Source organism: Mus musculus, chromosome X, assembly GCF_000001635.26.
Source record: "Mus musculus strain C57BL/6J chromosome X, GRCm38.p6 C57BL/6J".
NCBI lineage: Eukaryota > Metazoa > Chordata > Mammalia > Rodentia > Muridae > Mus > Mus musculus.
The window spans coordinates 120,159,131-120,169,942 of record NC_000086.7 but is presented as its reverse complement, the minus strand read 5'-3'; the positions used below and the strand labels follow the sequence as shown (position 1 = coordinate 120,169,942).

Here is a 10,812-nt window from a genome sequence, read left to right as displayed (position 1 = left end):
TATCCTTACTAATTTTGGCATTATTTCGCAACAAGTCCCTAGCTCTAAGTCACTACTCTGCTCCTGTCTGCCTATTCCCCTCTGTGCCTGCTGGTGAATCTCCTGTATCTTTCTCTCTTCCTTTTTAGGAATTTCTGCCCTCCAGTTCCTGCATAGCTTTTGGTGTCAGCTGTTTATTACAGCACATTAGATACAGATCTAGATAGGCTCTAGTGTCAGAAGCCATCTAGGAGAGGATAAAGCTATCAAGTCGCTTCCCTAGAAGTGTCTTACCATTTTTTATATAGCTTTCTATGGGTGAGCATAGTCAAGGTTCTAAGAGACTTCATCTCAGGATTGCTTCTTGTAGCTGCTATGCCTTTTCCTATCACTATTAACCCATTCTATTGAGCAGATTTCCTACAGATAGTCACAAGGGTGAACTTTCACGAATTAATGCTCTTTAGATGAGTGAATGATCTTAATAAATTCCTGGTTTGATTAAAATAATTTTAAGAAGAAATTTTTAAGACATGGTTTTATTTGTTTTGCCAGAATGATATACAGTTAGAATCAAGGATAGGATGTGCCCATTTCTGATAAATAGTAAGTAAAGTTTGCATAATAAGAAATGCAAGGATATTTCACAATTACACTAAAAAGAGATATAGGCTTGGGAAAAAGTTGTGATCATGGAATAATATTCATTCTAGGTCACATGAAAGTCTGAAGACAAAAGTATAAACTATGATAAAGTAAGGCCATATGAAGCTTTTGCTTTGAACTCATAATGAGCATAAATAATGAAACACTGATTTGAACTTAATATAAATATACTTCTGTGACTCACCATTTTTGAACTTTATTCTATATAAAGACCAGAGAAATGAAATAAATTTGGTTGGCTTTGGGGCCTCTAACCTATTTTTCCATCCAAATGTATATAATGCATATGTCTGTTTGTCTATATATACATGTGAAGATATATGTGTAAATATGCATGAACACTTGTGGAATTGATGAGACATGTGGTTGGGCCTGAACAGAATGTGTATTGTCTGTGTCTTAGTCAGCTTTTTTTGCCATTGTGAAAAGATACCATGATCAGTCAACTCTTATAAAGACAGCATTTGGTTGAGGCTGGCTTACAGGTTCAGAGGTTTAGTCCATTATCATCAAGGCAGGAACATGCAGCATCCAGATAGCCATGGTGCAAGAGAAGCTGAGAGGTCTACATCTTCATCTGAAGATGGCTAGCAGAATATTGACTTCCAGGCACATATGATGAGTGTCTTAAAGCTCACACCACAGTGATACACATACTCCAGCATTCTAATAGTGCTAATCTCTGGGTTAAGCATATACAAACCATTGCAGTGTGAATGAGTGTATGTGAATCTGTATATACTGACTATGTAAATGACTTAAATTAGTTTCCTTTCTTTTCTCTCTGGTTCAAAAATCCAAAGACTCTAGCTTGGTCAGAGAGGCTCCTGGGTAAGAAAGAAAGGTAATCTAACAGTCCTTTATTCAATTTTCTGTTGCTGACAGCAGAAATTAATTACCGCATATATATCTTTCTGTCTGTCTATATGTATGTACACTTAAAAGTTAAGAGTTCAAAGTTTCTCACTGGGCATTCTTGCCAGCCCCAGATAATTATGTTTTGTTCTATTAGTAAGAGACATCATAAATCGCCTGTCACCGTCACCAGGTCCTGTCTGCTATCAGCATGACTTCAATCACCAAAGTTGCTCCACTATTTGCTGCCTTCCCTAGGAAACCTATAGATGCTGGGAAGGTCACTGACAATCTATCTCAGTGAGGAAGTACAATTTTTTACAAAATATGAGATGGGTGATGGGCCATAGAAATGATAGCAAAATCCTGCCAGTCTTTAGTACTCTGCCAGTACAGAATTTACAATTAATATGCAAAGACACACTTTCAAACGATGTACCCCAGAAATGGACAAAATCTTAGCCAAATTAACTAAAAAGGCATAGAAAGAATACCCAGATTAACAAAATAAGAAATGAAAAGGTGGCATGTAACAACATTCACCAAAAAATCGAAAGAATCATTAGGTCTTACTTCAAATATCTGTATGTTACAAAATTGGAAAACCTAAAGCACATAGATTATTTTTTAATAGATTCTATTTAACAAAGTTAAAGAAAGACAAGGTAAGGCATTAAAGTAAACCTATAACCCTTAAGTAAGTAGAAGTCATTAACTCTCCCAACCTAAACAACAATAAAAACAACAACAACAGCAACAACAACAACAACACAAAACCCAGTTCCATATGGTTTTAGTATTGAATCCTACCAGACTTTCAAAAAGGAGCTAATAACAACACTCCTCAAAATGGATGCAGAATAAAAGTTGTCAAATTCATTCTATAAAGCCAAGGTAATCTTAATAACTTAACCACACAATTTTACTTGCAAATATTGATGCCAAAATATCCAATAATATTCGTTCAAACTAAATCCATGAGTATAACAAAAACATTATTCACCACAATTAATTTTGTCATACTGCCTTCAGTTAACTAAAACCTAAAGCACAAAAGTTGATCCCTTAGAAAAATCAGTTTTAAATGTTTCTATTTAGGATTTAATTGGTCTCTAGCATGAATGTCTTTTCTTTTCTTTTTTTTTTCCTCTTTTATGTATTTGAATCTAGATCAGGGCTATTCAACTTTCCATTATAAAGTTAAAAATTCAAATTTTTATCTCCTTATTAGGATGGTTTTAAATATTTCTCTCACATGTTTTGGATTTTATAAATTCTGTCCTAATGCACATATTGAATGTAATATAAATAAATAGTACTGTGCTTAAAATCCCCCAATAGCTTTGTACTAATTCTATGACTATGCATTTATAATATTCTGAATGTTGATAGTAATGAGAAAGTCTTGAGTGAAAGAAAATCTACTGAAAACCCTCAGATTTGTCATTACTTTCTCTTTCTGCTGGTCTAATATCAAGATTAAAGATAGTGTTTGTTTTGGGGGAAATTAACATTTAAAACAATAGCTGTTATAGTGCCAAACATGCTATTATCACTTTAATTACAATTTGAAAATCTTACAGTTGTACATTAGTATATTTACATATATTACATTAATATATTTACATATATTACATATGGTTAGATTTTTCAAAATCTACTTTAGTTAGGATTCTTAAAGACTTCAACCTCCCTTTTAGCTCACCTATCAGCAGTAGAGGAAAAGAAAGGTTAAAGGGAAATGGTAATTGTGAACCTGTTTAGCAGTAGTTCTTTGGGCTGATTCTGATCTTCATTGTCAGCGTATCAGAACTCTAGTCCAAAACTTTAAACACAAAACAGCAGGGATAGTCCAGTCCAATCTGTAAACACCAAACAAGTATCAGTAGCAGCCATTTGATCCAGAAGAAAGTATGAGGTTCCCATGATTTGGCACTAGTCTGTGTGAGCAAGAAACAGCCCGAATACCACAAGTTCTTTGGTACTTTTTCTCTACAAAATCAGAACAAGAGAAGATTAGTGAAGACTTGTGAAATATTATTAGGCAAGAGTGTTGGTCACTGTTGGGTTATACATATACTCTTTCCAAACACTAGCATCTTCTCAATTATCTACCTCAGCAAAACATCCTCTTCCATGTCAGGTAAACATCCTCTCATAAGACAGATTTCAGAAAACATCACATGACACAACTGAGTCTTCAATGAAACAAGGAATTTTTCCATCATTCCCAAGTTTTGCATATTAATTTTACCCTATCTTAAACATGTACTTAAGAATTTTAGTAAAAACAGGCAGTGGTGGCAAATGGCTTTAATCCCAGCACTTGGAAGGCAGAGGCATGTGAATTTCTAAGTTTGAGTATAGCCTGGTATACAGAGTGAGTTCCAGGACAGCCAGGGCTACACAGAGAAACTCTGTCTCAAAAAAACAAAAATAAATAAATAAATAAATAAATAAATATTTTAGTAAAAATATGTTTCATTAGGCCTTGTAGAATCATTTTGCATACTACTAAAGATAAGAAGGATGAGAAGTTGAATTCCATACTATACATGGCTGTATTTTATAAAAGCCAGTGGCCATGTCATAATATATACTGTACTAATATGAATGTTTTGTTCTAATTAGAATGTTCAAAATCAGATTTTATATACTGTTAGTGTGCATTTGTATTTAATCACATACTAAACTAACACGAACACTAAAATACAGGCACAAAATTTCAATGTGAGGAAAAATATGTGTCATTGAATGAAAAAATATGAGGTCATGAATACTCCTAGTTATGGTTGAGGTGGTTTATTGTAGATATAAGGGAGAGTTAAGCCAGGGGCATCTGGAAGATTTCAGACTGGAACTTTGCAAGAGGAAAGTAAAATATAAGAGATTTGGGAAACAGACCAACAGATATAGAAGTGGAGCTAGAAGGACCCAAATAAGCAAGAGAGCATGTAACCTAAATGGCTGAGGTTATACAGGGATCATAGATTAGATTGGTTATAAAGGGATTAGAGCCTAGCCCCTGGTGGGGAAAGGTTTAGAGTATGGGACAGAGGAAATTTCTTGGAAGAGCTGCAGGTAATAAGTAAAGCATGCACAGAGTTATTTTGAGACCTAAACGTTATCTTAACAATTATGTGAGCAGAAATTTCAATTTTACTGCAAACATGACATAAAAAATTGTACTCATAGCCAAATTGTATACACATACACCCATTACCCCTACACACATACACTGAGAAAGAGAGATAGGAAGAGAGAGACAGAGACAGACAGAGAGACAGAGAGAGACAAATGAAACATAGGGACACAGAGAAACAAACACATAGAGAGAGACTGAGAGAAAAAGACATTGAAAAACACAGTTCTATGGGTGATGTCTCCATGGAATTAATTTTCTCCAGGCTCAAGAAAATATGCTGGAAGGGGAGGCTGAAAGTGTATGAGGCAGAGGGGAAAGAGGATACCAGGAGAACAAGGCCCTCTGAATTAAAGGAGCAAGGCTCATATAAACTCACAGAAACTGAGACCCCAAACACAGGGCCTGAAGGAGCCTGCATCAGGGCCACTGTGGATATATTATGTCTTCCAGTTTAGTGTTTCATGGGATATTTGAGTATGTGCATTAGTGAGTCTCTAATTCTTGTGCCTTTCCTTGAGCTCTTTTATTCCAATTGGTTTAGCTTGTCCTAGTCTGACTATATATTTACTCTGTTATCCCATAGAATGATGCTTATTTTCTAATGAAAAATATAATGTCATCTGAGGAAACAGCATTTCCTCAAGTATGTTAATAGATGCAGATCAGAGCAAAGCTGGGAGGAAAGTGGGAAGAGTAGAGGAAGGACAAACTATAATCAGGATATATCATGTAAGGTAAGAATCTATTTTCAATAAAAAGACAAAAAGGAATGAAACAAATTCTGGTAAAGAATACAATAGTAGTGAAACGGAGAAGCAAAAATACTTGTTTTAAATGATACTGTTTTCGAAATTTTCTTCTAAGCATTTGATACATGTGAGGTTGTATAATTTGTCTTTGAAAAATATCTCCCATTAATTTCTCATCTTCACAAAAGTTAAAGCCAAACTATGATTCTTGCCATCTGAACCCCTTACTTTCATGCCTTCAAAATTAAACTGGTTTCTTCACTCAACTCTATCCATACTGCCTTTCTTGATATTCTTTTACTTGCTATTCAGACTGATGTACTTGAGGAAATGTTGTTTCCTAAGATAACTATAAAGATACCTTTCTTCCCTCCTGATCTTTGTTGATATGTTATCATCTTAGTGAAATTTTCAGTCACTGAACTACAATTACACACTCAATTCCCCTTTGTTTCATTTTCTTTTTCACATTTATACTTTTAATGTACTAGGTTTTACACATATATACATACACACACACACACACACACACACACATATATATATATATATCATATAAATCGCATATTTTTCCTCAAGTATGTAATCTCTATGAAGAAACTTTTCTGAATATTCATAAAACTATAGTAGGTACTCATAAATATTTCCTATATGAGGTAGTCAACCAGTACTAAAAGACGAAGAAAAATATTTTTATTTCACAGGAACTTAATCTATTACTTTCACTATGGCTTTTGGTAAAATGTGTTGTTTTTATCTGCTCCCACTTTAACCGAGATTTCTTAAAAGTAAACATTATGCTAATATACATTTTTGATGAACAAACTAGAATGTCTGTAGATAGAAAGATAATCTCATAAACAAAATGTTTGTGAAACTCATGATATAAATTATACTTAACAAAATGTTTGTGAAACTCATGATATAAATTGTACTTCAGTGCTCCTTGATAGGATACAATATTAGAAGAAATAAAAGTATAGAAGCTCTTTTTTTCTTGTCATATAATATACTCTAAGTTTGAAAACTGAAGATTATTTGAATTATAATGAAAAATTACAGGAAATGCAAGCATATTAGGGGAAGGGCAAATAATATGAAAGAATAATATAAAAATATTAGAAGGCATGATAACTAATCTGAGATCAATTATTTTATGACTATAATGTTTAGTGAACCATTTTGATAAAATATTTATTTTACAGTATAACATTAGCTGAAAGTATCTAGTAAGTAAAGTATATAATAATTTATATACATTTTGAAAAAAAAAAAACAACTTTTTTTAAGTCACTAGACCACTAGAGAATCCATCAGCCAGGCTGGGAAGTATCAGGGAATTTAAAAAATATCATTCTAAATTTGCCTACATTTTTACAAAGACTCCCATTCTATCCTTGAAAAGCACATCACCCACTATCAGTAACATTTGCTAAAAGAAAGATTATAAAATAATTGTATGAGTGAACAGGGACTGTTTTTAATATAGGAACGAATTTAACGTAGGCTATTAAAATGAATAAATAACCTAAATTGAAATAAGATTTTTCATGATAAAACTTTGCTATCCTATACATTATACTATTCAGAAGATTCTCAATTTATATATTCTGCAGCTTGCACTCTACCTAATAAAGAAAACCCCTGGCTACAGTATCACTTCTTCCACAATTTTGGGTTAGGTTATAGTTATGATATATTCCAGGTTGAATTAAAATTGAGGAAAAAACTGAGGGTTTTGTTTTTTTCTTTTTTGCGTAAGTTACTTTTTCATTATTTTAATATTAAACATTTGCTGTTTTGGTTAATTATTTTAATGGCTTCACCAGCAGGTTGTACTGTAGTAAACCAATACTTATACAATACAATAGGCAAGAAGAGGTTATAAGAAATTGTTCTATTTTGAAATTCCAAAGAAGACAGAAATTTAAACATTTGAGACTATAGTTCAAACATGTTAATGAACTTTTAAATTCTCATTGACTTTACTTTTGATATTTTTACAAAACTAACCTCAGAATAAATGACCTGGAACAACAGCAGAGAGGCTATTATTTATGGAAAATTTTGTAATACTTACAACATAAATATTTGCAATTCCAAAAGTATAAATGATTATTTATGTAAAACATACCTTTGAAAAGTTTAGTCATCTTTAGGAACAGCAAATATAATTAAGCTATATTCATGTTAATCTAAGTACAGTTTCAATGTTACATCTACAGATAGTTAGATGTACAATAAGAGAATGCCCCTAAAAGTATGTTTTAAACCAGATTTTTTTCATAATAAAGATACCATATGATTTATATAGAGAAAGTATACTGCTTAAACATTTATATTATGGTTATAATAAATATATAATTCTGAAACTGTAATTGTATAGATATGTCATAGAGTACATGCTTAACATTTGCAAAAGTGTGGGTCATTTTCAGCATAGTGAAATGATAAATTTTATATATATATATATATATGGAGAGAGAGGGAGAGAGAGAGAATGAGTGATGCATTCATACATAATACACATATGAATACATACAAATTTAGAGGGAGGTAGATATATTGCAGATTAAAATATCTAAGATTAATATAAATCTTATAAGGAATATATGTTTTCTCTTTTTTGGGGGGGTGCAGTGAACTTTATTGATGGTATTCAAGAGAGTAGGGAGGACTCCCTAGGCCCCTCCTGTTATTATGGGGGTCTGGGATGGAAATTGTGAGGGAGATGCTCAGTGTTGGGGGCCGAGTTGGGATAGGGACTCCTCAGCAACCAAGGGCCTCTCTCTTGATCAGTGTCCTTGCTGGGGTGGGTGGTCCAGGGTTTCTTACTCCTTGGAGGCCATGTAGGCCATGAGGTCCACCACCCTGTTGATGTAGCCGTATTCATTGTCATACCAGGAAATGAGCTTGACAAAGTTGTCATTGAGAGCAATGCCAGCCCCTGCATCAAAGGTGGAAGAGTGGGAGTTGCTGTTGAAGTCACAGGAGACAACCTGGTCCTCAGTGTAGCCCAAGATGCCCTTCAGTGGGCCCTCAGATACCTGCTTCACCACCTTCTTGATGTCACCATACTTGGCAGGTTTCTCCAGGCGGCACGTCAGATCCACGACAGACACATTGGGGGTAGGAACACAGAAGGCCATGCCAGTGAGCTTCCCGTTCAGCTCTGGGATGACCTTGCCCACAGCCTTGGCAGTACCAGTGGATGCAGGGATGATGTTCTGGGCAGCCCCACGACCATCATGCCACAGCTTTCCAGAGGGGCCATCCAAAGTCTTCTGGGTGGCAGTGATGGCATGGACCATGGTCATGAGCCCTTCCACAATGCCAAAGTTGTCATGGATGACCTTGGCCAGGGTGGCTAAGCAGTTGGTGGTGCAGGATGCATTGCTGAAAATCTTAAGTGAGTTGTCATATTTCTCGTGGTTCACACCCATCACAAACATGGGGGCATCGGCAGAAGAGGCAGAGATGATGACCCTTTTGGCTCCACTCTTCAAGTGGGCCCCAGCCTTCTCCATGGTGGTGAAGACACCAGTAGACTCCACCACATACTCAGCACCGTCATCACCCCATTTGATGTTGGCGGGGTCTCGCTCCTGGAAGATGGTGATGGGCTTCCCATTGATGACAAGCCTCCCATTCTCGGCCTTGACTGTGCCGTTGAATTTGCCGTGGGTGGAGTCATACTGGAACATGTAGACCATGTAGTTGAGGTCAATGAAGGGGTCATTGATGGCAACAATCTCCACTTTGCCATGTGGAGAGCAGATGGCAGCCCTGGTGACCAGGTGACCAATACGGCCAAATCCGTTCACACCGACCTTCACCATTTTGTCTACAGGATGAGGCTGGCACTGCACAAGAAGATGCGGCTGTCTCTGGAACAGAGAAGAGCAGAGAGCCAGAAATATATATTTTCTAAGCCTAGGTTTATCAAACAAAACTCCTGGATAATAATCTGACATTGTTACATTTTAATGTTTTATTGAGTTAATTTAAATATATTTTAAACTTAAAATAGGTTTACAAGAAAAAATGAATTATCATCAATGAAATAATTAATATTTATTGTCATTGCAAGCCAACTTTCTAAGATTCTAAGGGCAAGTATATAAGGTTGATAAGAATATACTTTCTTTTTTTATTTTGTTTTTTATTAGGTATTTATTTCATTTACATTTCCAATGCTATCCCAAAAGTCCCCCACCCGTTCCGCCACCCACTCCCCAACCCACCCACTCCCACTTCTTGGCCCTGACATTCCACTGTACTGAGGCAGATAAAGTTTGCAAGACCAATGGGCCTCTCTTTCCACTGATAGCCAACTGGGCCATCTTCTGATACATATGCAGCTAGAGACACGAGCTCTAGGGGGTACTGTGTAGTTCATATTGTTGTTCCACCTATAGGGTTACAGATTCTTTTAGGTCCTTGATTAATTTCTCTAGCTCCTCTATTGGGGGCCCTGTGATCCATCCAATAGCTGACTGTGAGCATCCACTTCTGTGTTTGCTAGGCCCCGGCATAGTCTCACAGGAGACAGCTATATCTGGGTCCTTTCAGCAAAATCTTGCTAGTGTATGCAATGGTGTCAGCGTTTGGAGACTGATTATGGGACGGATCCCCAGATATGGCAGTCTCTAGATGGTCCATAATTTCGTCTCAGCTCCAAACATTGTCTCTGTAACTCCTTTGATGGGTGTTTTGTTCCCAATTCTAAGAAGAGGCAAAGTGTCCACTCTTTGGTATTCGTTCTTTGTGGGAAGCCATTCCGGACTCCCTGGCCAACCTGGACAGAAGTCTGTGCCAGGCAGTAAACAAGCCCATATTTGGTGGATGGCTCGCCATTGATCCCTGATTGGCTGAGCAAGCCTGCCTGGTGAGGTGATGTGACCTGTGGTGATTGGTTGAGGCGTGGTTGTGGTTTGAGTGCATAAAAACGCTTGTACCCCGAGGCTTGGGGGAGTTGAAGAGAGAAGCTGCCTGAGTAAACTGCATTAAGAAAAACCTGTGGTTGTGTTTTCCTTGCTGGTCGAGTTGGACACAACAAGTGGTGCCGAAACCCAGGACCCGACTCCCCCTCCAAAGAGGTTCAAAACTTTCTGCAGTCAGGGTCTGTCAACAGGATGAGTATGGTAAGTAACTCACCATCCCAGGGTTGGGATGCTGCTCTTGGTAAGAGACAATTAGGCTCTCAGTAAGAGACAATAAGGCTCTCGGTAAGAGACAATAAGGATCTCCAGCTCTGGAGACGAGAAAGTGAAAGTAAGAGGGTAGTGAAAGTAAGAGGGTAATAGGGACAGTCTATGGATTACTTTCTTTTTCTAGCCATTTGGATAATTTTTCTTACTGCCTTTTGGTTTAAGGACTGGCCAAAAGGATGTCAGATTCAGGAGTTAGAACAAATAT

General features: G+C 36.4%; 1 pseudogene; it reads right to left on the bottom strand.

Annotated features, from left to right (window-relative positions):
- On the bottom strand, window positions 8,027-9,251 carry Gm5863 (predicted gene 5863; annotated as a pseudogene).